Here is a 6,208-nt window from a genome sequence, read left to right as displayed (position 1 = left end):
ATTACAAAACATTATGGGGACCTCCTACATGCTATTCCAGCATAGAATAATCCTAAAGAACTACTTCTCCAGTGCTACATTTCAGTAACAAAATTTGTCCTTTGCAACAAGGATAAATTGAGTTGCTGATGCAGTGTGGCACTGAGCAACTGATGTGATCAACCTATTTAGATGAGATGAGGATGCTTGCAGAGCTCCAACCATAAAGTTTGTTGCATGAGATGACAGATGACCCATCTGAACAATCAACCTGGCCATCTCCTATATTTTCAAACTAAGCTGAGTTCTTCCAAGTTTTCCTATACTAGTGACACTGAGGTAAAAATATCTCTGATCTCCACAAGCAGTAATGTGACACCCATAACCATGGAGTTTAGTGCTTGCTCTCACTTCAATCTTCCGGATTCATGTGAAAGTAAAGACAATACTTGCTAATTAGCATGTGTCTCATGAAATTAATATTCCTGGTATTCAAAATGCTCTTATTTGTGGGATTTAAGCTGGAAAAAAAAAACCAAACAAACAGCAGTAAACTTTAACTAAAGTAACTACTTTCTTCTGGAAATAAAACATACCTGTTAGTACCCACAGCACAGCTTTGAGTGTTCTCAAAAGTTTGGTTTATGGTACTTCACAGTATGTGACTGGGAGGCTGAAAGAGCTTTTCATAGTTGTCAGGATCTTGCATAACTTGGGAAACTCTTGGTAGTTCTTAATTAGTCCACTACAATTTGCTCTGTGGGGCACTGTATGCACCAAGTAATCAAGAGCCAAGTATGGAACAAAGGAGCAAAGTGCAAAACACACAAAAATAGACTGCTGAGAAATAATTTCTGAAAAGTTAGCAAAGCCAACTGTAATTTTGATTTCAGGGATGAATACCTTCTAATATTAGCAAAGAAAGGATTAGAAATTGGAACAACTGTTCTGGCAGACAAAAGACTAAATCCATTAATAGGGCTATCCCAGTTGTTGCAAAAGTAAATGGACTGGCAATAAATTCTCCTGTTTCCAAAAAAAGGTAATTTCCCTAATCTTCTAGACTCTCTCAATGTTAAAATAGTTTACACTTCAATTTTTAAGGTGTTAATTTTAAATATTGAAACATTCTCAAAATCTTACTTGTGGAATGGGCAGTCTTGGACAAGTACTAAGCCAAAACTTGAAGAGGTTCTGCTGTCATAGTTGTGAATGAATTCAAAGCAGCTCTGCTAAGGAACATCTAGTTGAATTTAAATTGCAAAGTTTGGACTCAGCATGATAACACAAACAAAATGATGACATTGGCTTCAGCCTCTAGTAACAAGCTGCTTGCAAAGAGGGTATCAAAATAGCTACTGCTGAGTATTATTAGGATCTTGTAAACTTCAGTACCCCTGCTTTTTATCACAAAGATAGGTACCACAAGTGAGGAAAGTGTATCAAAAAAGGGCTGATAATATAATGAAATCTGCAACACAATGGAATTTCACTGTTTTGAAGGAAGTCTTGAGCAGTTGTAGCAGAGGGCTGAGAGTTGCACAATATTAAAAAAAACAGCAGATGTCTTCAAACTGTCTCATCGAAAAGAAATTTATCTAAATACTGTGAAACTGGCTTGCAAATGCTACCATTAAGGACTTAATCTATGCATATCTAAACAAGAAAATTACTCTTCAGAAGCTGTTCTTTACAGCTAGAAATCCTCCTTAGTTTGTTTTTATACATAATCACTTCTATGAGCCTTCAAAGCTGACAAGACAAAGAACATTATCTTTAAAAATGCCTGCAGCTTTTTAAGTCTTGGTGAAACAATGTTTGTAATTCCTATGTTGTTTTCCAAGAAAATTAAGCCAGTGATTCACCCACTCTTATTAATAAACAGCCAGGTCCTTATGAAGGTAATTTGACATAGATAAGACAATTTGTATCATCAAAGGGTAGGTTTTCAGAGTTAAATGATTCAGTTATTTAAAACATTAAGTCAAAACATCTAAAATAACTACAAAGGATTTTTTTTTTCCGAAATAAACCTCCAAAATTGACTGGGGAAAAACATGATGTGCTGCACATTCCAGAGAAGACAAGATTAGAGCAGTAAAAAAAATAGTAAAATGAAAATAGAAAGTTTGGGGCATGATACAAAATAGTGCTGAAAAAATACTACTGTCCTTTGAAATTTATCTGAAGATTTTTCTATTTTTGCTGTTGTTTCTTGGCTGTCCTAGAAAAGTTTACTAGTAACATCTGAGAACTTGTTCATGCTTTAAAAGGCCTCCGTCCCCACTTTCGTTTTGCAGCATGGACATGGACAGCACTGAACAAAAAGAGCTTGTAATCATGTGCAACAAAGATGCGTATAAGCAAATAATAACCTTTTATGAGAGTGGATGAGGCAATGGAAAGGAAAAGCTCCCTGAAAGGCAACAGAACTAAGTTAGGAAAAATAAAATGAAGAGATGGGATGTTAAAGCTTATTTTATAGTCTCATTTAAAAATTGCTGTATAGAAAAGCCAAGTTTCCATAAATTAAAGCCTATTGTTAATATTCAGACTATTTAAATAAGTGTGAATTTGGACTAGATGGAGCCACGTCACAGTTTCTGGTCATTAAAGGGACATTTTCCACTACTTCCTCCTTTTCCTTTTCCCTCTGCTCTAAGCTTACTCCACATTTGTACTTTTGTGATTCTCATCGTAAAAAACTAACCTCCACAGAGGTATTGTTTTCTGCTAGCCTAGTGAGCAGAACTGCCTCACAGAGGGGTCGAGGCAAGTGCTAAGAGTCAGCCAAACACTGAAAGCCTGTGGAGTAGGAGGAGACAGGCAGCTAGGTGCAGGGGAAGATAAATTTAGGAGTCTAAATTTAGACCTTTATTTTAATTGCTTAGCATTTCGGTTCTTGTCGTCACTCTCATTTGTAAAGTAATACTTACTCTGCTTAAACCATTTACAGCAGAAGTTTGTATCATGGGAAGAGAAAGGTAAGAAGAAGGGACAAAGGATCAGCTAATTTGTTTTTCTAAGAAAAGTTACTCAGCCTTAAGTAAAGAAAAGAAGCAGAAACTATCCCTGTTTCTCTCCTGAAAGCCTATACTGAGTATGTGGTTGACACCGTGCTGTTTGAGATCATGAAGGTTTGAAAACTATTGAAAAGAAACATTTTAAAGCCCTTATAAAAATTGTCCTTTGCTGAGATCTGACTAAAGCCATAGATTACCATCCTGAATAACTTTATGCCTCCTGCAAATAACTCCTGTGTCCACAGAACGTACATTTCAGAAGAAGCACAGAAGTGGTCCCAAGACTCCCTCTGTATGGTAAAATTTCAAAAGGAGCCTCAAACACGTGGCTGGAAGCAACATCTCTATGATAGTTAAGAAGTTAATAGCTGAAGTTCCATGTAGCAAATAGTAGTACTACTTACATATATACACAACACACTTTCAATGTTGGCCTTTAAAAAGCTCAAGTACATTCTCATTCTTCCATGAATTAAGTGCATGAGCAACACATTCTTTGGAGACTTATGCAGCAAGGGTATGCTTAAACTCAGGCCACACACCAGACTTTATTTGCTAACAAGCATAAAGCTGATGACTGGGCTTCAGATTCACTTAGATTTAACATCAATTTTTATCTTGGCTTTAATGTTCTAAAACCATTAAATTAATATCCTGTGGATTTGGTTTCCTTTAGTCTGATGAAAGTTCCATTTTGGCTGGTTTAGGGGCATTTAATCTGTTTGCTCTTCAAGTTTTTTGAGTTGAATTACATTATCTAGGATGTGTATTTAAGTGGAAATACAAGTCAGACCCCACAAAAAAAGGTAGGGCAAAAAATCACAGACCCCACAACACTCAGTTTGACTTTGTTCTCACAAGTTGAGAGAGATGTGATCTGAAATGGATTACATTAGTATCAGATAAAATCCTAGTGCAAATAAAGTAATCTTTTAGGTTTTCTCTGCTAATGCTTAGAGAATGCACAGTCCTGTATAAATGTAACTTACCAGTGGCAACTTATGGACAATCAGGAATGAGGCAAGCAGTTTGTAGAGGTAACCTGTAGCAAGAGGAGAACAAGTACGGTGAGGAGTCCAGACTTACATTTGACTTCCATAGTAAAACTGAGCAAGTAATTTATAAAGTTATGAACCTTACCAAAATGGACAAAAAATATTTAATTAGGTTATTATTGTGAAGTTTGCTTCTGGTCACTGCAAACACTCTAAAAACATTGTCTAGCCTTATGATGGTGTCCTAACTTGGGTCTCTTATACCAGTCTCTACTGTATTACATGTTCTCAGAATTGAAGAGTGAACTTGTACTTTGAAATCCCCAAATGGGCATTTTTTCCTATCTTTTTCAATGTTCTAAAATAAAACTATACTTCCAGCATATCCCTAATAATTAGTTTCCTATGTCTGTTCAGCTCTCACCTATTTCTTTTTCCTAAAAGCAATGTTATAACCTGCTCACTTTTTGAGGAATGAATGTTATCTCCGGTAGATTCAATTTATGGGAGAGCTTAAAAGGCAGCCTGGCAGCAAATTGAATCAGCAGCATCTTTGACACAAAATCTAGTTCTTGATTAATGTGCCAGACGAGCCCTGCAAGGATTCCTCTCCCCAAAACATGCTGTTAGTGCTACAGAAAATGGAGCACTATTACCACTTGTAACAATGACTCAACACTATTACCATCAACCAACTGCTTTCTCATTCATATTATCTTTATAACAGGAACCAGTTTCATGTTGTACAAATTTGAGTCATATTCTGGGGATGCCTTCTACATTTTTTTATTTTCTACCAGCTGTGTGTAAGCGACTTTAAAACAAGTTGCATATCAGGGCTGCTAAGCTCCCAGAAGAAGGCAGACTGGTTTTGTTTGCTGCTTTGCAACAGTGCCAGTAGTTTCAGGAGGTAACAGATTTAGTGTAGTTACCTCTATGTGTACTTGCATAAGACCTAAACGCGACAAAAGCCAAACAAAAGAGTTGAAACAAAGATAATTAAAGGCTTGAGATCATCAGGCACCTTCAGAGGACGACCTGCGAATGGCAGTTTGCTTTGCTGTGGTGCTGTAGGGTTTGGAAATTAAGTCCAATGTAGCTCTCTCACATATGTGCACTTAAAAAGCCAACTTTTATCATTTCTTCATTCATTGTTGCCCTAACAATAAAATACCTGGAGATAGAGAGGAGGGCAGCAGCCGCTTTGAACGCTGATTGTCTCTGCAACAATGAAAGCAAAAAACCAACCAAACAAAAAAACCCTCCTTGATAAAACAATCAAGTTTTGAGAGAGGAAGTAGTATGGAAATCAGAGAAGCCTTGTGGCATTATAACTGGGCTCCATCGTCACATTTACTGGCACGTTTATGGATATTACACTGCATACTTTGCCTTTCCTTGCTCTTTTACAGCCCCATCGTTTTTATTTGCCTGTAACGAATTTACCCAGGTACATTCTATGGAGAAAATCCACTCACGACTTATCTGTTTGAGACTGTAGGTAATCCCGGACTGGTGGAGGGATGATCAGATTGTTTTCACATGTCCTGAACCCTGTTGTCTTTCCTGTCCTTGCCTGCAGGAAGCGGCAGAAGGGCAGTAACATGAGGAGGGGCTGTAGCTCACCAGCTTAGACACACTGAAACTATTAACCTGACAGAACAAGGCAAATAAAAGCCTTCCTTACCCTATGCCAGGTAAGTCAGTTGAACAACAAGCTGCTCTCTATCATTCTCAGACACCACCGGGCACTTCTAATCATGATTTTGAGACCCATTCGACGTGTTTTATTGCACCCAACCTTCGGGTGCGGCCGTGACCCTCCTGGGGGCATCAACACCTTCACAGCAGCATTTTTTCTTTGGGGGGGGTTTTGCTTTTTATTTCCGTGCCCTGCACTTCACCCCCAGAGCCGCACCCCAACACCCCACGAGGTTTCAGGGCTCTGAGCCCTCATTTCCGCGCAGAACCCGCGGGCGGGCCGTTCGGGGCCTCGTCCTTCCCGGGGGCTCCGCGGCAGCTCCGCCCTGCCCGGGGCCTTCCCCTCCTGTCATGTCAGGGACCCCCGGCTGAGGGTAGAGCCCTCCCTCCACCTGCCGCTGAGGCCACGACGGCAAAAGAAGAAAACAAGGGGAAGGAATAATGCGTCCCACGGCTCGAAGGAGCGAGGGCGGGGCTGAGGTAAAATCGATTTCCTGCCGAGCTGAGGGG

The sequence above is a fragment of the Chaetura pelagica genome, unplaced genomic scaffold (genome assembly GCF_000747805.2).
Source record: "Chaetura pelagica isolate M959 unplaced genomic scaffold, ChaPel_1.0 scaffold449, whole genome shotgun sequence".
Classification (NCBI taxonomy): domain Eukaryota; kingdom Metazoa; phylum Chordata; class Aves; order Apodiformes; family Apodidae; genus Chaetura; species Chaetura pelagica.
The sequence above is the reverse complement of the archived record's forward strand: the minus strand, read 5'-3'. Positions refer to the sequence as shown.